Raw genomic sequence first — 27,036 nt, 5'->3', positions numbered from 1 at the left:
ACTGGAGCCCAAGGAAGTATGCTTTGTGACTCCCCTATCCCTGATTCCCCAGGGCCAAAACAGGATTCTACATTTTTTTTTTCTTTTAATATAGGCTGTTGCTGCTGCTGCTAAGTCGCTTCAGTCGTGTCCGACTCTGTGCAACACCATAGATGGCAGCCCACCAGGCTTCCCCATCTCTGGGATTCTCCAGGCAAGAACACTGGAGTGGGTTGCCATTTCCTTCTCCAATGCATGAAAGTGAAAAGTGAAAGTGAAGTCGCTCAGTCGTGTCATACAGTGAAAGAATTTCTATTTTAATTGAACTCTATTTAAAGGCCAGTTAGATCTCAAGGCCCCAAATGGTTAAATTTCAAGCCCTGGAAGCCCAGGAGGGCAGGAGGGGTGGGGCAGGAGGGGTGGGGCAGGAGTAAGGTTTACAGCACTTCGGGAAGGTCAGGGTGCCCTTCATGTAGTTGAACACAGACATTATTTAGAGAGAATCCCCTGGGGAAAGCTCCTGGTGAGTGAGCCCTGATCAAACCCACGGGGACATGCTCCGCTCTGGTAGGGGCACACCTATACACAAACCTCTTTTGTCTTCATCCTTTAGAATATGTAGTAAATGCTGCTCTCTTCCTGAGAAGGCAGGGGCATAGGCTAGCAGCAGCCAGCAGTCACACTAAAAAAGTTTGGGTCTGAGGGCAAAAGATTTGGGTTCAAGTCCATCCATGACAATAAGGAGCTCACTTCACCTTTATGACTCTTGATTTTTGAAACTAAGAAGTGGGAATGAAATCTCCACTGCTTTCCCCATTCATGGGAAAGTGCTTTAAAAAGATACAAAGAGACATAAATATGGAAAAAAGCGGTGGTGATGACAATGAAGGTTGTACCAGCAGATCATTTCTAGGAACATGGGATGTTCTCTGATGGCCCTCAATTCTTAGTCAAGCCTGTTATTACATCTCAGAAATTAGAGGAAAGAACATATGAAATTAGAGGAAAGAACCCCAGCTCATGTTAGTGGTGACTGGCTGACTGTTAGTCACAATCATGTCTGACTTTTTGTGACCCCATGGACTGTAGCCCATCAGGTTCCTCTGTCCATGGAATTCTCCAGACAAGAATATTGGAATGGGTAACCAACCAACCCTTCTCCAGATCTTCCTGACCCAGGGATCAAACCCAGGTCTCCTGCCTTGCAGGCAGATTCTTCACCATCTGAGCCACCAGGGAAGCCCATGATAGTCGTAGAGATGGCAAAATTGAAGAAAGTGAAGTCCTGACCTGATATACAAAGCTATTTAGGGAACTTGAAAAGTAAACGCAGGAGGGTTGTGTGTTTGCTGCCCTGGGCAATGAGCTGTCACTCTTACTTTCATAAGCACTGAAGCCAGTAAAATTTACAGGTCTACAGCAGCACTTTAAAGCGCTATCACCATACAAAAACTTATTAATCACATTATCACAGTACCTTTTTCAGGACTGGTGTGATTATATGTGTACTTTATGCCTTAATTAAAGTTTTATGGGACTACTGGTGCTGTGCAAGCCAGAAAAAACTGAGAACAAAGAGCCCTGCTCTTGCTTGGGTGAAGAGGGATGAAAACAACATCCTTAATATTAGGGATCAGGTGGTAGGAGATTGTGTGTAACTCACAAGGGCTCAAGGGGTCTTATCTTCATAACAACCCAGGAGGTAGGCATGATGCTTATCCTCATTTTATATATGCTGCTGCTGCTAAGTCACTTCAGTCGTGTCCGACTCTGTGCGGCCCCATAGACGGCAGCCCACCAGGCTCCCCCGTCCCTGGGATTCTCCAGGCAAGAACACTGGAGTGGGTTGCCATTTCCTTCGCCAATGCATGAAAGTGAAAAGTGAAAGTGAAGTCGCTCAGTCATGTCCTACTCCCAGCGACCCCATGGACTGCAGCCCACCAGGCTCTTCCATCCATGGGATTTTCCAGGCAAGAGTACTGGAGTGGGGTGCCATTGCCTTCTCTGATTTTATATATGAGAAAGGTGAAATTTGCAGAAATTAAGCCTTCCATCATGTCAACTAAGGCAGGCGGCCCCAAATGAGCATTGGAAACCTACAGTTTTTGTTGACCCAGCAGCAGCTTCCTGCCTTAGTTGACACCAAGAGCACAGGGCATTTCCGTGTGATTGATGCTTTGAAAGTTAATTTCTCCACCTACTCTCCTAGATCTCCTTGGATTCTTCCTTCAACAGAAACCATGATCTTGATGCACAGCCCAGTGAGGCTCACAGCAAGTACACAGCCAGCACCTGTTGATGGATAATACCTGGCCATGTGACAGTACCAACAACAGCCATACCACTGTCATTAGCCACATTTCAGGCCCTATTTTCCTCTAGGAAAATAACATCAATTTCTTTTTATTTAAATTAGAAACAGTGTTAGAAGGGTTATGAAAGTTGTCCACAGTCACCCAGCTTTCAAGTGGCAAACTCAAACTCAGTTGACTTGGCTCCAAAGTCCATCATCATTGCCCTTACATTGTTGTGGTGACAGCCCATCACTGTTGTACATCCAGCATTCTACACCAGAGCCATTGTTTTCAACCTCCATAAGAGAACGGCTTTGCCATTCAAGAACCTTGGGACTCATCCCTTGTGATGAGAAATGGGCATACAACAAATCAAAAACAATTTGCTCCCTCACATGTTACCAAAGAAACAATGAGAAGACTGATGTATTTTGGGATTTATAATTCAAAGGTGTTCCTACACTGAAGGCAAGCAAAAAGTGATATTTTTTTCCTCAAAAATATTCAAATTGCAGATATTCAGGATTGAGGATGATTGAGCAGGAAGGATTGGTCCAGATTATCTGACCTATTTTCCTCTTTCATTTTTCAGGTAAGAGCAGTGAGAAAGGCAAAATGGCTTGTCCAAGAGTTCGTGATGGCAGAAAGCAGGCAACGATGCTGGGAGTCAGGCTGCTGGGGTTCAAATTCTGGTTCTATCACTTTCTGCTGAGTCAGCTGGGCAACACATTTCATCTGTCATTGCCTGAGTGTTCTCATCTGTAAACTGGGGGCAACAATAGAACAAACTTCATCAGGGGGCAATGGGGATCAAAAGGGAACATGACTGCAGGAAGTAAGCTCAACGCAACTATAGGCCAACAAAATTATGCTGCTCTTCATCCTATAGCAAGTGGGCTTCAGCCCAGGCTGTCCTGGTGATAAACTAAACTTGCATCAGCTCACAGAGGTAGCCTGATTCTCATGAACAGGGTCCTCAATCTGGAGATTTAAACAAACAAACACACACACAGATAAAAATAGGGAAGGGAAGGTTTATTACGGTTTTTTAAGGAAAACAGAAACACTTTTTAAAGAAAAAGAAATGTTGAATTTGTAGGCAATGACTTTATAAATGGAATTTAAAGAGTAATTTTAAATGAGACAAAAATAGACTTTGTTAAAAACCAAGTTGTTTTTAAGCACACTATTTTTAACACAATGAGATTCTCTTTTATTAAAAAAAAGGATCAACTTACTGTTCTTTTAAGTCTGGAATATGAAGGTATTTTCAGGGCTGGGAGTAAATGAGTGCTTATTAATTTGCTGACATTTAATTCACTTTTAAATAGGAAGCTTAGAAAGCTTCTGTAATCCACACACTTTTGTTTCTAAAATGAAAAATAAGAATGCTATACACTTATGTAGCATTTTTGCCTTTCAAAGTAGATTTGTTCCTATTTTCCGTTGGATACTGTAAGGTGAGGCAGGTATGGTCATTGGAGCCTCAAAGAACAATGGCTTTTGTAGGGTAGCAAGTAAACAATGAAAAGTGAATACAAAGAAAGGGTTCTAATGCTGCCCTGTGACCTTGAGAAGGTCATCTCAGCTCCAGGGCTCCAAGTTTCTTACCTGTAAATGAGACCACCTGGTAAGGTTCCTGCCAAATCTAAGGTTATAAGACTACACACACGTATACACACACACACCATAATGTATTTTGAAGTCCCTAATGTCCATTAGTAATTATAGAACTTGGAGATTACACCTGCATTGAACTTTATGTCCTAAATTATTATTTCCTGGAATGACAGGGTGGCTACACATTTCAGTAAGGTATTAGGGCATCAGAGTGGCATTTGATAGGCTTAGAAATGTTTGATAAGCTAGTATTCAATCTTTCTTTCATAAGAAAAGTGTTAGTTGTTTTCAGCCCCTTTCAATCTATTAATATCACCGAATGCAGACCATTACATAAGAAAATTACACGACTAAAGATAGAATGACAAGATGACACAGGAAAATGCATATAATTTCTGCTCTTTCATGGGAATTTTCTCAGACAAATGTAATGTTTGAGATGCTGAAAAGCTCTGTTTCGATGACCCTTGTTATACTCAGACTGTGAACTCACTTGCGAGTGACTAAAGGGACATATTTTGGTGGCACGAGGCAAATTCTGAGTATTTTTACCATGAAATAATGAGCCATTTCAACTAAACCAGTCTTTGGAAATGGCGCACTTTTGAAAGAGAGATAAGCACTGGCCTAACACAAAGGGCATTTTGTTTTAAAATTCTGAGCTACAGGAAGAAGGGGATAAATCATAAACACAAGAGTGCCGTGAAAACTGTCAGAATGGCTGCAAAATCTTACTAGGTAGCCACAGCATGGAAACTAGAACTATTTGGCTCTAGGGTCAGTCTGGGAAATATATTGATGAATTCACAGATGCAAATGTCTATTTATACCTCTGCACAAAATCTTACCCTTGTGGCCTTTGAATTTTCTATTTTTAGACTGGGTATTCCTTAATAGCTTGGCTTTGGAGTTTTGGTGCTGTGTGGGAAGAGGCTCAAAGTTCAAAACCTTTTGTAGGTGGGAGAGGTGAAAAGAGGCGAGGAGAGTGAGGGCAAGGAATGTGAAAAGTTCCCCACTGCTGAGCTCCACCAGTGCAGAAGCTTTCACCCCAGCTATTTCAGGATAGGGGATCAGATGCTTGAAAGCTGCTCAGCATTTCCTAGCTCCTGAAATCCGGTTTAACAGAACTCTGGATATTCTTTTCTATCCTCTCTCATGCCTAAAAATAGTATGAAATTGACACTAAAAAGACATATCGTCTAATCCAGTGCTCCATTGTTCACTTTCCTTCTGGGCTTTTTTGTAAGGACATGGAGAGAGAGAGAAAAAAAAAAAAAAACAACCAACTAGTGTTAGGGCTAAAAATCAGACTCTAACATTTAAAGATAAACAATTCACCAAGAATGACCTGAGGCCATAGCTCAAGCTCACAGTTGTGTATTAATAAAAGAGCAGAGATTCTAGAGTGAGGTTGATCCGGGTGCAAATCTTGGTGTCACTACTGAATATCAATGTGACCTTTACCAACTTACTCTTCCTCCGGGGCTCAGTTTCTTCATTATAAAAAAGATAATGCATCTTACCTCATCAGATTGCTGCTAAGATTAAATCTAAAGTGATACATGATTCACATATTAACTGAGATAAAATAAGCATTAGTAAGTGCTAGTTGTTACCAGTTTTAATAGCAAAGTAATTATTATTGTACTTAGCTAAAATGGCAAATTTGGAGGAATTATACTTGCAGATAGACATTATGAAACTATAATAATTAGAACAGCTTGATATTGGTCCATGAATGGAAAAACAGAACAACAAAATAGGATAGGGAGTTCTTATCTTCAAGATATAGTCTTATATGTACAATCACTAGATTTATGAAAAAGGTGACACTATAGTGTAAAGACTTTTCAAAAACTTGTGCTGAGCCAATTACATATGCATCTGAAAAATGAATTATAACTCCTTACCTCATACCATCTACAAAAATCAACTCAAAGTAGATTATAGGTCTCAGTGTGAAAGGAAAAACAATGAGGCTCCTATATAATACAGGAGAATAATATTGATAACTTAGAAGTAAGCAAAGATTTCTTAAACAGGACCCAAAAAATCATTAACCCTAAAGAAAAAGGTTTGATCTGCTTATATTAAAATCAAGAACTCTTGTTTATCAAAGGGTACAAGAAGGATGGCAACTTCAGGGTAGGAGAAAAACTTGCAGCGTTGTCTGGCAAAAAACTGATATCCATGGTATATAAATACCTCTAATAAGTCAATAAGGGAAAGAAAGACAATTCAACAGAAAAATAAGCAAAACGTAAGCAGATACTTCACAAGATATCTAAGTGTCCAATGAACACATGAAAAGATATTTGGCTTTTTTAATCACCAGAAAAATGCAAATTTAAACTACAATGAGATACTTTCAAATATCACCAGAATGGCTACAATGAAAAAATTAAAAAAAAATAATTAAGTGTGGATAAGAATGTAGAAAAAAAATAGAGTTCTCATAAACAGTTGTTAGGAGTGTAAATCAGCTCAACCACTTGGAAAAGCAGTTTAACAGTATTTAGCCTGCCTAAGAAACTCCAGTACTTTGGCCACCTCAAGCAAAGAGTTGACTCATTGGAAAAGACCCTGATGCTGGGAGGGATTGGGGGCAGGAGGAGAAGGGGACGACAGAGGATGAGATGGCTGGATGGCATCACGGACTCGATGGACGTGAGTTTGAGTGAACTCTGGGAGTTGGTGATGGACAGGGAGGCCTGGCGTGCTGTGATTCATTGGGTCACAAAGAGTCGGATCCGACTGAGCGACTAAACTGAACTGAAAATATTCATACTCAATGATATAGCAATTCTACCCAAAGATATAGATCCAAAAGAAATGCATAAACTGGTGCTGCACAAGAAAGGTATCTGAATGTTCATAGTGGCTCTATTTGTTATAATCAAAATCTTGAAGCAGTCAAAATATCCACTCAATATGTTAAATTTTAGTTTATTCATATAGCAATATTTGTTGTTCAGTCGCTCAGATGTGTCCAACTCTTTGCAACCCCATTGACTGCAGCACTCCAGCCCTTAAATTAGTTTCTCTTAAATTAGTTTCCTCCCTCCATCCCTCTCTCATTTCCTTCATTCATCTATAGATCCTTCCTTCCTTCTTTCCCTCCTTTCATCCATGCATGTGCATGTCCACCTATCTGTCCATCCATCTGTCCACTGACCCATTGATTCGTTCATCCATCCATCCATCCAACTAGTAAGGTGGTTAAGAACAGGGTCCTGGAGCCAGTCTGCCTGAGTTTGGACCCTGGCTCTGCCACTCATAATCTATATGACCTTGAGCTCAAGAAGAAGGAGAAATGAGTAAAAGCTGAAGAAACCAGCAGGCATCAGATCATCTAATTCTTTGTAGAACACATTAGGGAGCATGGGCTTTATTCCACCTGCAATAAGAAGCCATTAGCAGGTTTTGAACTGGAGTGGAATAAAGTAACAACTTCCTATCACCTTTCTTCTTTACCTTTTATCTCTTTTTAATGGCATTAAAATTCAGGTTATTTGAGGATCCCTGTTATTCTGGACTCTACTTGATACTTCAGTGTATTAAGGGCGAGTGATGAACAACATAAAAACATTAGAGCTAAGTAGTTGGGAGTCACCAGAATTGAGGCTAGAATTCTTTCTCTATACTTTCTCAACTGAGTCCTTTATGTCATCAAGTCTGTGTTATTATGGCGATAATAACAGTAATTTACATCTGTAGAACTGAGTAAAGATATAGTGAGAGGAGTCCCATAAAATACCTAGCATAGTTCTTGGCATATAATAAGCACTCAATAAATGGTAGCTATAAAATGCTGTGCAGAATACAAATATGATGTGCAATTTTCCCCAAAATCTTAAATTTAGATTCACACAGGTTTAGTCTGTGTGAAATCTTGTTCACTTGAATCTCCCTTCATGAAAGTAACAGATCCCCTGGAAAATTATAGAGCTGCATCTACCAAATGACAAAATGTGCAGAATTTCCAGGAAATTATGATTTCTAATAAGAATGAGCTAAGTGACTCCTAGATGTTGGCTTATAATTGAAAAATGGGCTTTCTGACATGCTCTGTGTTTGTGCTTCTTGGTCCTCTGGCTGAAACTAAGACCGGCAGTAAAACAGATTCTGGATCCTGACACCTTCTCTCTTGACAAAATAATTGCTTCTGGATTCATTTATAGGTCTCTGAATGGTCTAAAGGAAAGAACATAATAGGAAAAACTGACTTCTTTGGGAAGAGTATCAAGTTTGTAGTATGCTTTAATAATACCAAACCAAAATAAAAAATCTAATTTGCCGACCTGGGTGAGGTGTGGCTGCAGCATTGGTAGGCACAGTGAACGATTAGGAAAGAGGAAAGTTCTAGTTGGGTGGTAAATAGTCCAAAGCAGGGCAAAGGAGAGCACATCCAAGAAGTGAATTCTGCATGCCCTTAATTGAAATTTCCTTTTTAAGGAAAATATTCTCAGAAGCGACATATTAAGAGACTGTCATACAGCAAATTTAGCATGGATATAAATAATTGCCTGTTCAACCATGTGAGATGGGCACTCGAGGGTTATGTTGGGATAGAGGCTGATTAATGAACGGCTGGGATGTGCCTCACCGAAGCCCCAGCAAGAAAGAGCTGTGTGCGATCACATGACCATGGATGACATCTTTACTGGAGGCTCAGAGCCTTAACCAGGGCTGGGGAGCTGGCAAAGAGGCTGAAAATAAGTAACCCTAAGTCCAAAAAATAGCAAATAAAGGAAAGAGGACATGTCAAGTCTTGCTTATCACATACATTCTTTCATGTCTTTGGTACTCAGTAATTGCTGCTACTGCTGCTGCTGCTAAGTCACTTCAGTCGTGTCTGACTCTGTGTGACCCCATAGACGGCAGCCCACCAGGCTCCGCCGTCCCTGGGATTCTACAGGCAAGAACACTGGGGTGGGTTGCCATTTCCTTCTCCAATGCATGAAAAGTGAAAAGTGAAAGTGAAGTCGCTCAATTGCAACCCCATAGACTGCAGCCCACCAGGCTCCTCTGTCCATGGGATTTTCGAGGCAAGAGTACTGGAGTGGGGTGCCATTGCCTTCTCCACTCAGTAATTGAGTCCCCTTAAAAACTTAGTGATTACCTGTAGGTGTCAGGATAAAATGCAAATGATTTAGCAAAGCATTCAACACTTTCCAGTCTGCCCCTACTCCGTTCTCCTAACTTTTCCTAACTGACCTAGGAATGAACATTAAATTCAACAATAAACTTCTCCATTTATATCTGCGGGGCTGCCCCATGGCTCAATGGGTAAAGAATCTGCCTGCAATGTAGGAAACTTGGGTTCAATCCCTGGGTAGGTAAGATCCTCTGGAGGAGGGCTGGCAACACCCACTTCAGTATTCTTGCCTGGAGAATCCCACGGACTTAGGAGCCTGGCGGGCTACAGTTCATAGCATTACAAAGAGTTGGACGTGGCTAAGCAACTACACAGGCACACACACTTGTATCTGCACATGTTAAGCTCCTGGGTTTCCCTCTTCATGGAGCCCAGTGAGTCAACCTTCAAAGTCCTTCCCTTTGCTAAAGTCATTTCCCTCCAGCCCTGCCCAACTTCTGCTTCCTTTGCATTTCCAGACCTTTTATTTCTTCCATCTGTTTGGAATCCCCACACTTGATTATGAGCCTCCAAGACACAGGAATCCTGATTCAGTAATTTCTGCATTCTTCACAGCGCTCACATGGCCAGCCTTCACAAACACATGCCCACAATCCCTCCTCTGGTTTCCTCCTTCTTCTCCCTCCCTAGACATGCTTTTCTTCTGTGTGGTTTCCATTTCACCCCACTTCGTGCACTGTTAATAAAATGGGATAAGAGAAGTTCCCAGTGTTTGTATAACACACATTTCGGCACTCTTGCTGTGACAGGGCCACTATGGAAGGCCCCACACATGCTTCACCCGCTACGTTAAAATAAATTGTCCAACCTACAAAATGACACAGTCCTCTGTATTCTCTCTGCCAATATCCTGAAATCCAAGTATAGGTGCTCTCTTAATAGAAAACGAGCTATGGAGTCTAGAGTTAGCATGTACACACTGCTATATTTAAGCTGGAGAACCAACAAGGTCCTACTGTATAGCACTGTTGCTGCTGCTGAGTCGCTTCAGTCGTGTCCGACTCAGTGCGACCCCATAGACAGCAGCCCACCAGGCTCCCCCATCCCTGGGATTCTCCAGGCAAGAACACTGGAGTGGGTTGCCATTTCCTTCTCCAATGCATGAAAGTGAAAAGTGAAAGTGAAGTCGCTCAGTCATGTCCAACTCTTAGCAACCCCATGGACTGCAGCCCACCAGGCTCCTCCGCCCATGGGATTTTCCAGGCAAGAGTACTGGAGTGGTTGCCATTGCCTTCTCCGCTGTATAGCACAGGGGAACTCTCCTCAGTTATGTGGCAGCCTGGATGGGAGAGGAGTTTGGGAGGGAATGGATACATACATATGTATGGCTGAGTCGCTTTGCTCTGCACCTGAAACTATCAAAACATTGTTAAAAAGCTATACTCCAATATAAAATTAAAAAGTTAAAAAGAAAGAAAAATGAGGAATTTTAAAGGGAAGCAGATTAATCACATAAATGTAACAACAACAACAAAAACGCCTCAAATCTGGTATGTACCCAAATTATGGTATATAACCCTCCTCTGTAGATCAACTGCCAACAACTAGTCCTGCCCTAGGGTAGGGGCCTCTTTTCCTCTCCCCGCCCACCTCATTTACCACATGTGGCTTTAAGCAGGAGCACCGGAACTCAGTGCTGATCTCAGGCCCTCGTCAGACTTCATTACAAGGAACATATGGCCTCAAAAATTGCAGGACAGTGTTAACAACGTGTCCCCCTGCCCAAGGGGAATTAAAGGGAATATGGGGGATATGAACAGAATAATCCAGGGACAATCATGCTTTTGCCAATGCGGGCTTTGAGAGGATGAAGATTTCTATCAGTGATCAAAACAGACTTAAAGCCCTAATTTTTTGCCTATATATAGTTCCATCAATCCTCTTAAACAAGAGTGCATATAAGGAGTACGGCTCTCTCCTACCCAAGGTCACGTGGGCAGGTTTGTGCAGAGGGGCCAAGCAGTGCACCCACAGAGCACCAGCCCAAGAAATGTATCCTCAAGCATCGTGTTAATAATGTAGGAAAAAGGCTTCACACAGGCACTTGACTGAGATTTACCCCAGAAAAGAGGAAACGAAAGGATAAAGCATTACATATCAAACCAGTAACAGCTGGCTGGAAAACTTGAAAAGGACATAGTCTGAATTACCAGTCACTTGGGAAATCTGCCAGAGCAAGTTAGAAGGTGAGTAGCCTAGAAAGCTGTTATTTACTTGATACCATTGCAGTGACCATGCAGAACGGTTCCAAGCTCCTTACAAGTATTTTCTCATTTAGTCTTCATAACAATTGCATAAAGGAGGTACAGCCATTATCACCCCAACTGTACAGATGAGAAAACGAGGCACAGAAGAGTGATGTTGCTTGGTTCACAGAGCTAAGAAGAGGCAGAGCCAGGATTTAACAATAATTTGGGTCCAGAGTCCTTATCAAACTACTCAACACACATTAATTTCCCTCTATGGAAGATTTTTACAGCAGAAAGTTAATTCTTTCTAGAATGCCTATTTACTGTGATATAAAAATAAATTTAATTCCATTTCTTTCTTCTCCAAGCCATTATTTTAATGAACACTTAATCTTAAAAACTAAGGTAATTTTTGGATATGCAATTCCTACAGTTGGTAAGAATGGTGCATTTTCCAATTTATCTATGGCAGACATGTATTCCCATGAAAATGTTACTGTTTTAACGCCAGGGGAAAATTCAACAATTCATAGACTTTTAATTTCAGGAAACTTTTATTTGTTCATTGGTTTCTTAATAAAGAAGATAGAAAATTTGTCTCTTTTAATGCAAGGAAGATTAGGAAAATCAAGCTAATGAGACCAATTTATTTTTAATCAAACAATTCTATAGCACTTAATATACACCAGCCTCTGTTCTCTGTGCTTTACAACTATTAAATCATTTAATTCTCATATGAGAATTCCATATGAGACAAGTTCGATTCTCAACTCTGTCTCACAAGTGAGGAAAATTGGGGCACAGAGAAGGTAAGTAACTTATTTGAGTTCACACAGCCAGAGAGAGACAGGGCAGAATGTAAGTCTGGAGGCCTTCAGCCTGCAGAGGCTATTCTCTGAATATGTGTGTAGTCAGTGTACTTGGAGGTCCCCTTGCCCCAGTAGCTTTCTAGTTGCTGCTGCTGCTGTCCTGACCATTATGGAATAAGAGCTTCATCAGTATTCACATAATAAGGCTATTGAGCTCCTTTGACCCTGAGTGATCACACACATATCCATGACTACCCCAGATGTCTCAGGTTTAGGGTCAGTAGCCCAATTATATTACTTCTATTTGTTAAAAATAGCCCCATGCACTCTTAATTTCTTTTAAAAAATTATGTTAGAACTGAATTTCTATTTCACAGAAATAGCTTCAAACAAATAAACAAAAAACCAGGCATCAGTGTTTTGGTGGTATTTTGGGAAATAAATTTGAGTAAAAATGTGGCACACTCACTCTGGGTGTGCTCCCAGAGTGCATCTCATTATCTTGAATACATGGACATCCAAGAAGTGAATACAGTTTTGCAGTTGATAAAATTATTTTCACTATTAAAGAGCACTAATAAAATGAGGTTTAAGTTCTTGTTACTGCTTTAATGAGACTAGTTTTTCATCTTATAGACTGTGGGGCTAATTAGTATTCCAAGGAATGAAACATTGGTTTCTTGTTGCTGGGCCTATGAGTCAGGTTCACATACATAGCTTCTGCCTCAAGAATGTGTGTCTGTAGTCAGTCTTAAATGGATGGCAAAGATATATTTTAACCCTTTGTTATCCACATTCTTTTTATATTGAATGTCTGTAACTTTTTCCTCCATGGTCTTGCTGACATATAATAAAAATTAACTTCTAAAGTTTCTCTAATATCCTTATATATTCAGGTGGTTATTATCCAATGACAGACTGCCTGCCGTTGAACTTGTTCTAAGCCAAATTCAACAAAGGTTATTTTGGCCTTCAGCTTCTTAGCCGTCATCTTTTTCTTTCTTTTTAAACTCTCACCAAAAAGATGTCGTTTTAGATAAGAACATATCTTAATGAAAAACCGAACTAAGGATGAGACTAAAATAAGATGCTTTTAACTTCAAGAGGATGATTTTCTGATGAAAATTCTCAGCCCTTCCTTCCATATGAAATAAAATTTAATGCTCTCAGACACTTTCATATCCTTTCTTTGTAGACAGTTATTTTATTTTACTTTTTGGTCATACGATCTTATTCTTCATGTTTTGAAATCATTTTCTCCCTTGCCTGGGACAAAAGCATTTGAGAACTTTGATTTTATAAAAATTCCCAATTCTCTAAAAACAGAGGGTGTTTCTGACATCACTTCCATTCTCTTACACACATAAGTGATCAGGACATCTCCTGTGGTCACTAGAATGTACACAGGATACCCAATACAGGTACCCATGTTTCCTAGCAAGAAGGACATTATATCTAGCATGTGGAGTCCTTATAAATGCTTTTGAGGTTATTTGGCAGCTGTTAAGACTCAAGAGGGTAAAACATAATAACAATAGCCCATTAGCACTGGATAATTGTTCTTCTTCCCAGTCTCACTGTTCTTTCTTGTCTTCTTCATAGACTTGTTTTTTGTTTGTTGTTTGGGATGGGGGTGGTGCTTTTCTCTGCCCAAGGTTCTGTTCTCATCTTTCTTCTCTCTCTTCACTCTTGCCCTAGGAGAACTGAATTAGTCCCACGGCTCCCGTGGTCACCGTTGTCAAATCTCGTTTTTGAGCTCAGAACTTTCCCCTGAGCTTCAGACAACCAGTTGCTTACTGGGCATGCCTGCCTGGATATCCCTTAGTCACCTCACACTCCAAATGGCCCAAACTGAACTCATTCCTTCCATCTAGGCTGGTGCCCAGTCTCAGCAGTCTGCTATGCTTAGTCATCCAGGGTCGGCTGGACTCCTCTCTCAGTCACCTTAGTATTCTGAATATATTTCCTCCTTTCCCCTCCTGCTGCCACGGGGCAGGGTTCAAGTGTTCATTGCCTGCTGTGCCAGATGGCAACAAAAGGCCTCAAGACGGCTTCCCACCCTCAAGACAGGTTCATGCTCCTCACTGCCCCACATGAGGAGTTCATGAAAATCTAACTACTGACATGGCAAGACACAGAGAGAGCAATAGCAAGCATTTAAACTTATTAGTGCTTTATCATAGTGAAAATAAGTCACTCTGCTTAAAATCCCAGCTCCTCTCAAAGTCTTTACTGTGTGTACCCTGCCTAGCCCTTAATAGGCCCATTGCACATTTTTTAAAAATAAAACTTTCAGAACGTATTTATTGGGGAGAGGGAGAAAACAATTTCAAATTTTGAGAAGAAAATAGAATGACCAAACATATGAAGTCAAATAAGCTGTTTACAAGACTTCTAGACTTAAAGATAAATTTCTCCTCTGCCTGAAACACCCTGCCTTGTCTCATTCCCTGGTTGTTGTTTAGTTGCTCGGTCGCGTACGACTCTTTTATAACCCCATGGACTTAGCTCACCAGGCGACTCTGTCCATGTGATTTTCCAAGCAAGAACACTGGAATGGGTTGCCATTTCCTCCTCCGGGGGATCTTCCTGACCCAGGGAACAAACCAGTGTCTCCTGCAACACCTGTGGATTCCTTATCACTGAGCCACCTACTCAGTGACAACTCCAAAGGTCTTTTAACATCCGTGCCGTTACCACCTCTATGGGATGCCTTTGTTCTCACTACCTATAGTCTGATACCTCTAATTGTCTCCATCTCACCCTCCATCGTTCACACCATTCTCCATCTGTTTTTGTGTCTTTCCATAAAAATTCTAAGACTCTGGAGGTCCAGGACTAGGCCTTTTCTGTCTTTAGAGTCTCCAAAAACGCTTATGGAATGCATGGTTAGATGTGACACACTACTTGTCCAGGGGACAACATTATTGAAGCTGAAACTTTCAAAAAGTCTCCATCTCCTTGTTACGCTGAAGCACAGCACTGAAATCTCATATTCTTGCCAGCACTAGTTAATCATTAAACATTTCTCCCCACTAACAAAACAAAACATGACCACAGGAGAATGCTCTGCAGAGACCGTGCCCACACATTTCAATGCCTGGGCTAAAATAACCATGTAAGTGTGTAGGACTCTTCATCATATCGTACCAGGAAACGCGCCCTCCCATATTTAAAAATACACTTGTTTGGCTTGATTCAGGCTGTTCCTCATTCCATGCCTGCATGAGTCATTGGAGAAACATCCTATTAGAGGGCACCCCACAGACTGGCTTCCTTTGTATGTTTTCGATGAGTCAGGACGTATGAGTCACAGTTCACTCTTATGACAAAAGGAACCTGTTCTCCCTTCCTTTTCATTATTAATATTTTGTGGGCTTCATTGGCACCTTTTAGAAACATCTAAGGGAGCCAGGGGCAGCTGGAGAAATGGCATTATTTATTTTTCACAAGCTCCTCTACTTAAAGCACCTTTCACCAGAACAGCAGGATACAGTGGAGCTCTAGCACATCCAGAGTTGACACGGCTCCCGGGAGGCCTGCGTGTGGCTCTTGCTGCTACGCCATGCCATTGAAGGGGGCAGGAAGGCTCACAGGAGGCAGACACGGCACAAGGCCCCTTGCAGGACAGGTACCTAGAAACGGTCTCCCAGAGCTACTGTTGATAAAAGGCCAGTTGGCTTCTCTTTCTTGGCTATGATAGACAAATGCTTGGCTAAGGAGAGCGACATTTCTCAGCATAATCAATGGCTAACTAGTGAGCACAAAGCTGAGTGGAAAGACAGTCAAAGAACTGCAATCATCTAGATGTCATCCAGGACACTCAGAACCTGCCAATGGAAGAATTTTTAAGCTCCATGATAATTAGAAACAACAGAGGTTAATTCCTTTCATTCCATTCCAGCAAATCTTTCAAGTGGCTATCCACAGAGATAAATCGGGCATGGAATCAGTGGCAGAAGAAAGTACAGTGAGTTATATACGCCACAAAAGAAGAATATGCAAAGGGTCATGAGAGTCCTGGGGAAGGCTAAGTTTATTTTCTTAGAGGAATTGGCATTTGAATTGGACCCAAGGATGATAGTTCTGAATGTGTTTTTCCTTCAGAACCCAGTCAGGCTCATTTCAAATTTATTTACATTCAGACTCCAAATTCCATAATCAGCATCTCTGGGAAGCCATTTAAAAGCATGCATAGAAGCCTGCCTGCAAGGGAGATGCTTCCACCCAGTTCTATCAGGAATAGTTTTACAGTGGCCAATAAATGAAATAGAGAAGAGACTCACTAAGTCCACATCGTCCGCTTTCCAGGGGATCCTGGTGCAGTGAATTCTGCTTCTGCTTTAATAGAAGGTGATAAAAATACTTGCCACCCACTTACCTCAGAGGAACACTGCCGGGATGCATAATACTCAAAGCACTTTGAATTTTTTAGGTGAAAAGTGCTTTTTGAAAACAAAGCTTTGTGATCATGAATGTTTGATAAAAAGGAAGCAAAAACATTGTCTAGAGCATGTGTTTGTCGGGGTCGGGGGAAACCAGACACTAGATTATAACTTACAAGAAAGTCAGCATTCTACAGTCAAGCCCTGAAAGTCCTTTCCCAAGAGGTAAGACCATAACTATTCAGGGTACATTTAATATATCAAGAAATGAGGCAAAATTGGTGTCTTTGATGATAGAGGTTTCTGATAAGAATAAAGAATAAGGAAAAGGAATTGCAATTTGTCCCATGATGAGGTATGGAGGACATAAATTTTGCAGGCCGAGATAATCAGAATTGACTCTTAAAAAGCCAAAAAAAGAACACACAGAGGACACTGGGAGAAAAACTTTGAATGCCCAAGAACGAACGGGGTAAGTGATCCAAAATATTCAGTACTGCAGAATAAAGACAACAGAAGATAAAGGAAAGTTGTAAACAGTGAGTAACTCTCTGAATTAGACTACAGAGCTGTGTAGAAGGAAGAAATTAGACCCTTGGAAGGCTTAAGTGATAGTCCACTCTCTAGTACCAAGCAGATATATGTTCTCTATGTGAATGACTTAATTTCTCACAACTTCACACAGCTGAGAGAATCAAAGGAGAAAATGTTAAAAAGTATCATCAAAAATGTGCCGCTATCTACAGACATCAGGGGTGGTGATAATGGAGCTGAATTGGTGGGAATGACAAAAAAACAGAAGAAAGTCCACAAAGGAGAGCCACACATTTTGGTGGTAGAAATTTTTCTTTTTTAAAAAATACATGCAAAATGCTGGTGTTGAAGGAAGACTTCTGGAAAGGATCTAGTAACCCATTAGGGATATAACCAGGGTTTGGACTTCGATGGAGGGGACATATTTTCAACAAATTGAATGGGGACGAGAAGACAAAAGAAACAAAAATCACGTCGAGAGCCTGTGTCTGCAGAAATTGTAGGAGAACAAAGTGGCCAATGTAAACGGGAAGCTGAGGAAAGAAGGTGGTAAAATGGTGGGGTTATTAGAGAATGAAAGATAAGCTTCTAATAAAATAGTAAAATGTAAAAGTGAAAAAATACTAAAAGTGAAGTTGCTCAGTCGTGTCCGACTCTTTGCGACCCATGGGCTGTAGCCTACCAGACTCCTCTGTCCATGGGATTTTCCAGGCAATAGTCCTGGAGTGGATTGCCATTTCCTTCTCCAGGGGATCTTCCCAACCCAGGGATCGAACCCAGGTCTCCCGCATTGTAGACAGACGCTTTACCATCTGAGCCACCAGCGAAGTCCAATATTATAGAATAAAAGATAAGCTTCTAATAAAATAGTACAATGAGGGGTTAAAAATTTATTTATGGAATTTTCTGCATCTGCTAGTTAGCCTCACCGAAAATAAAATGGAAACTCTTTTATGTAAAAAGAGTAGAATATGCCCTTTAAGGTTTCAAGAAAAGCAGATCTGCAGTGAAGAGGTGTCTCGTGGGATTAGGTTGACGTCAACAGTTCCTGTGCATCATGTTTTCTGTTATTTTCAATAACCTCAAAAGCTTTTTAGTTTTACTCCAGAGTAATATTTATGTTTGCATTTCCTTCCCCAATTCATCCAAAAACCTGATTAGGCGTTCTTTCACTGGGTTCTAGCCAGTTCTATCCACTCACGCCTATGACCGAGGAGCCTGTTATCAGGGGAAGACACAGTCATCGCCTGTGATAAGAACTCAGCAAGAGGGGCCAGGAATCAGGCCATCAGATGGCCTGAGCAGAGTGGACACAGGCTTGCGGCCATTGGCAAAAAACCTTGTAACACAGACTAGAGAGGCCAGCTTTGTTTTTGAGAAAATTCAGACATGAAGAAGAGAGATAGGGTAGTGAGAAATGAACTGAGGGAAATAACAGTCTGTGACCAAACGTATAGGAATCAGGCATTAGCCTTACTCCATCATCACCCCAAACCCGAGTCAGAAGTCAAATTTGTTCTGTTTTCTAAGTACATGAAAATAGATATATGACAATGGGTCAGCTGGAGCAATACATTAAATTTATATCTATAAATATTTCTTTCTATCCCTACTAAGTTCTAGACTTTTCCTGAGTATTTTTCATGTATAATACAGAGATTCTTACTAACAAGATGGGTCATTTTCAAAAGCTTTCTTGTTTTTGCTTTAAGACATCATCTTATTTTGACTGAATGAATGATACTGCAAAATATACTCAGATACATTAATCTATAGCTTTAGGATATGGCTAATCTGGGCAACTGACACTTCCCAAAGTGTTAATATAGAATAAAGAAGCTACAGAAATTATGGAAAACACAATCTATATGAAACACAGATTGGACATTGCAATCAAGAGGACAATAAACATTTCCAGAAAGGACAGTCCCAATTTATCAGACACTATGCTTAAGCGGACCCATCTGCTCTGCCCATCATTCCCCATATCTGAAAAATATACATTCTTTAATTCACTTGTGTGGCCTATGCTTTTCAATCAGGGGACCACACAAAGACTACCTCAATGGAAGCCAAAGGAAAAATAAGCATGAAGGAAGCCATGGGCCCCTTGGCAACAATTGCCTCAGCCCCTCCACTTCTACGTGTATCTCTCACCACCCCTTCTTTAAGACAGTTTCATCTCTACTTCTTCCTACTTGGCTCAAATACCATGTGCACTCAGCCCCAGACTCATCCTGCCCCTGGAACCTTTAGGTCACTGACCTGCCTGTGCAGATTATTATACCCTAGCACTCTACCCAGGTGGTGCCCTGGTTTCTCAGAAGAGTTTCTCTTAATTTAATAGAAACTTTGTTCAGATATTTTGCTGGTGACACAAAAGATGCTCATATTTTGGAATGGATTTTCTTGTCTCCCTTAATTCTTACCATTAAAATTGTAACATTTTCTGAATAATCTAAGCATCACCTACACCTTGGTAGCTACAGATGTTGGTATGACAGGTTTCTTTCTTGCTTAGAGATTTTCCTTCTAATATCACTTTTCTAAGCTAAGGAAACTTTGACATTCTTTTGTATTCTTCAAAGGATTAGAAAAAATTCTGGATGAGGTTTAGTGAAACAAATCATTGCTGCTTTAGGTAAGTACGATTTAGTTTGCAAGGACACTCACCTGGGCACACTAGATCACAAAATGGGGGGCACTTTACATCATATGTTTATGAAGGGGTGAGATGTACAGATGTATGATATGCCATGGTCTGAGGTAAGGTTAGTTTTGTTTCAAAATGTCAATGCTCTTTTGATGATAACAGCCATATTCTCTCCATGCTCCCTGAAGCCTCCTTGGCACTCTGTCCATAGATCATGAAGAAGAGAGACATGGATGGCGTCTAGGATGTCCAGCCATCTGTATCTTGGCCCCTTTCCCCCACAGAATTGGAAAAAAGCATCATCATCATATTTTTACTTAATACTGACCAAGACATGAGGGGAAATTGAAATTCTGTGAAGGCAATTTTGACCTTTGAAGTTAAAGAATCACCATCAGAAGCAAGAAATACAGAACACAAAGAATGACTCGACATCATCAGAACTAGGAAGGAAGGTATGTTTTGGTGGTCACTACGCACTTTCCTTATGGAAATCTTCCCATAGCCTGATTCCAGTTGATTCAATCTATGCCTAATTCCTCCTGACCATTTATAATCAACACTATGACCCACATGATTCACTTGGATAAATGAATTTTTTGGTTTTACATACTCTTGACTTGTATTTATCTCCTTTCTTTACAGGAGCAACATAATGTTGATTTAAGATAAAATGTAGGCTCCAATACGAAATCACTGGAAATGCAATGAATTAAAAAATCTCATTTTACTTGGGAAGGGTGTTGCATTGTAGTGTTTTCCAGAAGAACTTCCTGTAATCTTGGAAGCATGTGTGTGTGTGTGTGTATCTAGTGAAGTGAAAGTGTTAGTCACTCAGTCATGTCCGACTCTTAGTGACTGCATGGACTGTAGCCCACCAGGCTTCTTCATCCATGGGATTTCCCAGGTAAGAATACTGGAATTGCCATTTCCTTCTCAGGGGATTGTCCCAACCCAGGAATCGAACCCAGTTTTCTTGCATTGCAGGCAGATTCTTTACTGTCTGAGCTACCAGGGAAGCACCTGGAATGTTGCTAGTATGACTGAGAAACTAAATTTTAAAATTTTATTTATTTCTATCTAATTCAAATTTCAATAGTCAGATGTGGTGAGTGGCTAACCTATTGGACATTGCCATTTTAGAAAGATGGATATTCGGCTTAGGCACCTCCTACTAGGCAAAACCATCCTTGGAGCACAAAACTGAAACCAAGTAGAAATAACCTGAGATCATTTTTCTCATCAATAGCCCATTTGCCACAGACTGAAGGGGTGATGTTCAAAGCAGCTGTGATGGTGTACAAAGAGTTCTTGCATAGATCTTCCAACCCACAACCAACAGAAAGGAGACCACATGGAAAGGAGTTAGTATCATTATGATAAAAACATTAACTGACACAGAAACAGCAAAAATATGACCACTAGTGCACCCGACTGTGATCAGTGTGTGCCTGATACGATAGACAGCACTGTAAGAGTGACACACGCCTCCTCCTCCCCAAGATAGGACTTCATCGGCAGTGTGCCCTGGTACAACAAAGCCAGTCCCACACCTTCCAGCTCCTCCACACCACACTTGAAGGACTCATGCTTCTCACACTATGCTGCCACCACGTGGTGTATTTCTCTGCCAGTGAAGGAGAAATAGGACATTCTATTGCCCACCCCATCAGTCAAAAATGGTGGGTATAAGGAATAAATGCTGTGTTTCTTTCTACTTGTATCATTACCATTCAATATAAGTCTAAAAGCTATTTGCAAATAGGAAGTTGGGGAGATCAGGAAAGAGTGTAGCACATATAATAGGTAATGTCAACATCCTGTATAGGAGAGGGAATAAGGAGAAACAACACTCAGGTTACATGGTTGCACGACCTTGGCTGTCTCTATAATGTCCTTAGGGGAAGGGAACAATGTGAAGATTAATGTTGCCATTTGTCATTTTATAGCCATAAGCCTGAACACATGAAGGCCTTTTCATCATGCACAGAGAGTAGGCCCCTGAAATATACAAGGTATATTTCAAACAGGAAGGTCTTTGCCTACATTGCTGAACTACTGTGGGCTGCTGAGTTATCACCGCAACATTTGAGGTCTGTATGTGGCAAAGGAAAGCAGAGGCAGGGGTGGGGAGGTGGGGTTGGGGAGGTGGGGGGCAGTGCGTTGAACAACGGCCATTGTGTTTATGATGCTAAGGACAGTGTGGACACCTAGAAAAGATGAATACTTATTTGGTCACCTCACACTGCCCACCACCATGGCAGGTACAGGAAGTCTGCCCTCCCTGATCAGTGCCTCAGAATCTCCATTCGCTTCTCTCTTCAAACCACTAGTAAAACAGAGAAACAGCTGCAGAAAATTGGAAGCAATAGATGGGCCTTCTCTCAGCTAATAGAGCATAAGCATGAAATAAACTGATTGATTTCCTGAATGTATTAACAGAACACCTCAGGTTTCCTCTCCTGTGTCCCTGAATTTTAACAAAGGCTGGAAGGCAGCTCTGCTGACCATGTTTCTGAACCCTGGATGCATGCTATAATAGTCTACTTTAAAAAATACCAGTGCCACTGAAAACAGATGAGTGGTCTACAGGGCGTGGGGGAAGAGGCTGACTGAAAGTGGCCCATCGATTTTTAGGGTGATGCAAATAATCAGTGTGTTGACTGTGGCACTGGTTGCATGACTGTATGTATGTCAAAACTCACCGACCTGTACACAAAGAAAGAAGAACTTTGCCAAATGTAAATTATGTCTCCATAAACTTACCCTCAAAAAGCTACTGATGTTTGGGCCTAACCTAGATAAATGAAATCAAACCATCAAAAGCATGAGTCAGGACATTATTGAGAAGCTTCCTAGTGATGATTCTCACATGCAACCAGGACTGAGACCAATGCAAGTCTAGAATTTGTGGCCATAGGGGAGTCACATGAAAAAGGGGCTGGGCCAAAGACCAGCGGTGTGGCTGGCTCTAGAGAAAGAATTCAGGTTCTCAGTTTTGAGTTTGTGAACTACACATTTCTGCCTCTTCATTATAGGAATGGCATCCCCATTATCCAATGAGGGACTAGGAACAGTCACTCTCTTGTATACTCATCAGACTCAAGGGAGGGTGGTGATGCATGGGATGTTTGTAAGGCAAAATGCTACAATCCACTCATTTTGTCAAACAAAGACTTAAACAGGTGCTTGTTTGTTTGGTTTTGATTTTTTCTTTTTTTTGGTGATATAGCAGATAGGCTCTTTTGGGGCAAATGTGAAAATCCTCCATGAGGTGTGGTTTGGGAAGAGCTCTGTTCCAGCAACCTTACTACTTCTCTCTAACCTCTCTGAAGACGAGTGTCCTTACCGTTAAACAAGGACAAAGATTTCAATGGCCACTGCTCTCCCTCAGATCACCTGGGACGCTCAGAACAGCCAACCTGCAAGAAAGTGATCTATCAACTGTATCCCATTAAAATAGCTGATGTGAATTGCACATTTACTGTGCTAAGCATTTTCACATCATTATATACTCATCCTGAAGTATCATAGGTAAGACTATTAACTGTCTTCAGTTAAGAATAAGGATGTTGGGACTTCCCTGGAGGTCCAGTGGTTAAGACTTTGCATTCCCAATGCAGGGGTCAAGGGTTCAGTCCCTGGTTGGGGAACTAAAAGATCCCACATGCTGCATGGTAGGGTCAAAGGGGGAAAAATGAGAATGTTATGGCTTTGCCACCATCTCCACCATGCCAATAGTATATTCCACATTACCTTTTTACTCTTCCTGAACATCCCTCTTGTTTGATGTGGTGATCACTTCCCCCCTTCCTCTTGGCTCTTTGGACAACTGATTGCCTGCTTACTGGTTCCTCCTCCCATTCTTAACCTCCAGGCCTAGTGCTCAGTCCTGCACATCTAGGCTTCTCTAGCTGTCCTCACTCCCTGGGTGATGCAGACTCATCCAGTCTCTGGGCGCTGAGCCCTCTCCCTGCAGCCAGATGCGTATTTTCACTGCATAGCTGTCAGCACCATTCAGGTATCTCACAGATACCTCAGAAAGACAGCCAAGCCTGGGTTCCTGATTTCCATCCTCACGCTCTCCCCGCCCCCAGTGTTCCCTTCTGTAGTAAATGACCAAAGACCTGGAGGCATCTTTGGCTCCTGTTCTCTCAAACCCACATCCAATACACAAGCAAATCCTGCTGGCTCTTTCCTGAAAATAAATTCAGAACCTGACTACTGGTCACCATCTCCACCACTACGTGGTTTAGCCTCGTCACTAACTGCCTCATGTGGCCCCCTAACTAGACATCCTGTTCCACTCTTGCTACAATCTCTTTTCCACAAAGAATCCAGAGGGACCCTTTTATAATGTAAATAAAATTAGCAATACAGAAGGGAATAGAATGAAAACTCCACAAGACAGGCCTCTGCCTCTTCTGTTCATTTTGTACCCCTAGTGTCAACACAGGCTGGCTGGCACTTTTGTGAATATTGGTTGAGAGGATGAATGAGTTTGCAGTGGCTCCATGTTCTGCATCCGGTCACAGTGCTGACCCAGGATCTAGCAGGCTCCGTGACTTTCTTCTGCAGGCTGTATGGTCTCTTGGTGGAATAGTAAGTCACGACTATTGAGCTGCTTGATTACTTCTAGCTTTACTTCTACACACTACACAGAAAGGTTCTAGAAAAGCTACTGTGAGATCAGCAGAGCCTAGAGTTAGATGCTGAGTATCACTACTATGTCCTTCAACACATGTACATTGTTGGTATCCTCATCATAGGTGTCTCTACTCTTACCATTGTGCTGAATTCAACAGCTACTAAAACCACTAAAAGAAGAATTCTTCTGTCCACACTATCTTCTGGGTCTTCAGTCTGAGATTACTGTAGAATTTCCAATAATCCTCAGCTATTTAGAGGTTTAGACACATTCTGAGTCAGAGTTTGAAGCCTTCAAAATAGTCTATAGTACCAAAATGGTTAGGAATGTGTGTAAAATCAAAATAAATAAGTATGAATTATAAAAGTAATACTGGAAGTGGTGTGCATGAATGTAGTTGGCACTCTGTTATTGACTACAACTGTTTCAGGCTATTTTTTAAATTCCCATGCTAGTTTCTGCCTGTGTTTTGCTCAAACAAAGTGGCTACACAGCTGGGCTCTAGGTGGAGGTAATCTAGAGCTAGAGTCTCCCGGTATGAGGCTATGAATGCTTTACTAGGATGATCAATAGAGACCCTTAGAAAGAGTAATCAGTTTAACACAGAGACACACTATAAGCCAGGACTGACTCTGAGCCACCTAGAGTACAAATCCATGATTAAATATAAAGTGTGTTCTGGGTAGGCTTGTGGAACAGAAATGGAACATTAGTTAAAAACCAAGGAAATCTGAAAGTATGGACTTCAGTTAATATTACTATTATTGATGGAAACAAATGTAATATTCCAGTGTAAGATGCTAATAATGGCAAAACCTGGGTAGTGGGTATGTGTAAATTTTTTATATTATATTTGCAATTTTCTTTAAATCTAAACTTTACTAAAAAATCAATTTCATTAAAAATATTTAGTGGCACAAGAAGGTAAGATTTTGCATTGTCTGCTTACTGCCCCCAAACTTATACCATTATTATAAAATTTTCTTTATTTGGACAAGACAGTACATATATTTTTTTCAAATGACAATGGTTCAAAAGCATTTTTAAAAAGGTCCTCTTGCTGACTGCTTTTGCTCTGCAGCAATTTGCCTGCCCTTTATTCTCTATTAAATCTTAAAAATACCACTTATTTGCAAGAGAGAAGAATTATTTATATATTCATGCACTGTCTCATTCTACAAAGGAATCAAGGAAAGAAAAAAGAGTTAAATAAAGTCTTTCTTTTTCTAGAGTCCCTAAAATAGCCTACAAGACAGTCTATATTTCCATGATAAAAAAGTATATTTTATGCAATAATTCAGAGTTAACAAAGTATTTCCCCACAGATTAGCATACATTAGGTAACCACTGTGAAGCTGAGAATTATCTCTTCTTTAGGGACAAGAATACTGAGGCTCTGAGAGGCAAAGTAAAACCTTCCAATCCATGCAGGGCTTTCTACTTCCTGCAGACCTCATGACCTCTCTTTCATTCAGCTGATCCTGGAGCCACTGCCATCACACCAGATGCAGCCTTCAATGAATTAAATCCACAGACACATCTTGCCAAATTCTAAATCAATCCTCGCTACGTCCACCTTTGCATATACGCCAGTCCCCAGCTTTCTGAATGTAAATAAGCCGAGGGCCGGCTGATCTTTCCTTGTCACCAAACACATATACTTTACCTGTCTCCTTTTAAAATTATACAGTGTGTATAACTGTCCAACAATTATACACAATTTCAACAGATTAACTCAAGGTCAGCCTTGGAAAGAGAGAAAACTGCTTTCTGTACATACATAGTCATGTTTGTTAAAAGTCAGAACCATCTCAGATGACTGGAAGAAACATCAAGTATTCTTTGCATAAGGAATCCCAAGACATTTAGCACTTACTAATGAGAAAAGAAAGGGGGCCCAGGCCTCTGCCCAGCCACCTTCTTGTTGGAGAACACAGCACTGTGCGCATCCCACTTGGAGCTGCCTTCCGGGCTTCAGATCAGCTGAGAGAGAACCCTGGTGTGTCTGCTCTCATTAGAGCAGCAGTTTAGGTTTGATGTTTTTGACATGTCATAATCATTGAGGAATCAGATGGAGGAATGAGAATGATGAAAACAAGACAAAACAAAAAAATCAAAGCGTGAGATGAATCAAAGACCGAGGCAAACGTCTGCAGTTAACCCTGACGCTCTGAAACTCATGGAGAGATCAAGGGGAAGGTGACAATATGTACCTTGCTTGAGATTTTGACACATGGGGAAAGGAGATCTTTGAGAGATCAAGGGAGTTTCGTGAGCCAAATAACAGCTAATGTAAATTTGCTTTCTGATTTTTTAAAGAGAACCTGGGAACTCTCTTTGTGCAATTCCACCCAAAGCACAGAGGGGTTTTCAGGATCCTTTCAGCTTGTGGAAGAGGCTGTGAAATGCTGGGAACAACTCACTAGGTGCCACTAATGAAACAAATTCTCCTTCTATGTTTACAACTCACAGATTGCCATATTAAAAAATTATGACTTAGGATCAATCAGATGTTACACTTAAAAAAAAAAAAAAGAATCTGCACAATTTGTCAATGGTAGTTGTTGATGCTGCTTCTTCAGCTTGCAAAGGAGAAAGAGAAAGCACTGAGCCACAGAACTGAATATCTAGAGGGGCATGGCTGGGACTGGCTACCTTTCTGTCCCCAGCCTCTAGCAAAACATGTTTGTTGAATACAAATGATCTGGCCTTCCACTTTAGAGGCCAATTGAACAAAATAGCTTCTTAAATACAGAAATGGCTCATT

General features: G+C 41.1%; 1 protein-coding gene across 2 annotated transcripts in view; it reads right to left on the bottom strand.

Annotated features, from left to right (window-relative positions):
- Positions 1-27,036, bottom strand: part of ELMO1 (engulfment and cell motility 1) — a 568,923-nt gene that overhangs the window by 165,618 nt on the left and 376,269 nt on the right. The window lies entirely within an intron of this gene.

The sequence above is a fragment of the Capricornis sumatraensis genome, chromosome 5 (genome assembly GCF_032405125.1).
Source record: "Capricornis sumatraensis isolate serow.1 chromosome 5, serow.2, whole genome shotgun sequence".
In the NCBI taxonomy this organism is placed as follows: Eukaryota; Metazoa; Chordata; class Mammalia; order Artiodactyla; family Bovidae; genus Capricornis; species Capricornis sumatraensis.
This window is presented reverse-complemented; position numbering and strand designations above follow the sequence as displayed.